Genomic DNA, 1469 nt, shown 5'->3' with positions numbered 1-1469 from the left:
AAGCTGCTGTGGGTTTAACTAAGCTAGCATTTAGCAGAGAGAATGAGTCATCTGCTGCTTAATGAATCCCTTCAGGGAGCCACAACAAGATCACTGCAATTAGAACAGGATGTTTTTGCCCCGTTCTTCCTCCATCTCACATCATTAATTATACAAGCCCGTCTTCCTCGCGTTCTGCAGGACGCCGTGGCTCCACCCACCCCCCATTCTGCACCAGGGGGACCGTCAGCATGGGAATGCAGACTCACGCCGCGAGGTCAGGGCGAGGAGCGCCCAGGACGCCAGACATGACCTCCTTGACCCCCAGGAGGATGAGGCCCCTCTACAACCCAGCCAGGAGGGAACGACTTCCAGCTCACAGGATGCTCTGAGCGGATCTGTCGGGGCGGGGCGCAGGAAGCTGCCCGCCGGTACCAGCTCTGATTGGGTCAGGAACCGGTCTTAAGTTTAGTGATTTTCAAAGACCTTCAGCTTAACCCTTTAATTACCAGCTCAACCAAACAGTGGAGCACTTTCAGGAAACATTAACACTGATGTGTGTGTCACTCCCTTAAAGCAATAAGCAGCAGAAACAAACTTTATGAATTTGGGCAGTTAAAGGGTTAAAACTGTTTTCCAAAACGTTGCAGGAAAAAGTGACCACATGGTAACCACGACAACGCTTTCACCCACAGCAGTGCAGGGATGTGGAGAACTTGAGTGTCCATGCCCCTCCCCAAAACGGGGCATCATGACTGTAACCACACCCCCCCCCCAGAGCTGAACGCGTCCTGAAAGCAGCAGGTCGACGTTCTGGGGGGGAACACGAAATGCAATAAAATAGATTTAACCTTCGACTGTATATGACACCTGGACAGAGTGACTCCTCCTCCTTGGCATTCCAAACAGGAAGTGACTCAAAGAAGCCAAAATCCCAGAGACTTCAGAGTCAGAGAAACCATCTGGATCTGATTCTTTTTAAAATCTTCTTGATGATCCTCTTTTTTTAAAAGGATATTTTTCTTTTAGTTCAAGTTATAAACTGACCAGATGCCTGAGTAAAAGTGGGCGGAGCCTGCTGGCCCTCACATCCAACGTTTTCAGATGAGTCAGATCCCTCATTGGTTTCTAGTGATTTTAAACCAAACTGTTGCCCCGTTGAACTGAATTATGGGAAAGTGAGTCATTTCACAGCAACATTCTGGATCTGATTCATTGTTTAATGTCTACTTGATAATCCTCTTTCTTCCATATTTGATTTAGTTGAAGCTGGAACTGTATTTTTATGGATGAGATCACTCCAGTCCGGTTCTCTGATCCGCTCTGGATTTATGACTTCGGTTGTTTCAGTAAAGCTGTGAGGAACCGTCCTGTCCGGCAGGACTCCTCCAGCAAACTCAGATTTTAGGAGGAAAACGTTTCCCTCTTCAGGTCCGAGTTGGACGTTTTCCTCCTTCTGCTCCTGCAATGACTCAGCTGTTACCACGGCA

Source organism: Oryzias melastigma, linkage group LG17 (genome assembly GCF_002922805.2).
Source record: "Oryzias melastigma strain HK-1 linkage group LG17, ASM292280v2, whole genome shotgun sequence".
NCBI lineage: Eukaryota > Metazoa > Chordata > Actinopteri > Beloniformes > Adrianichthyidae > Oryzias > Oryzias melastigma.
Note: the sequence above shows the minus strand (reverse complement) of the source record.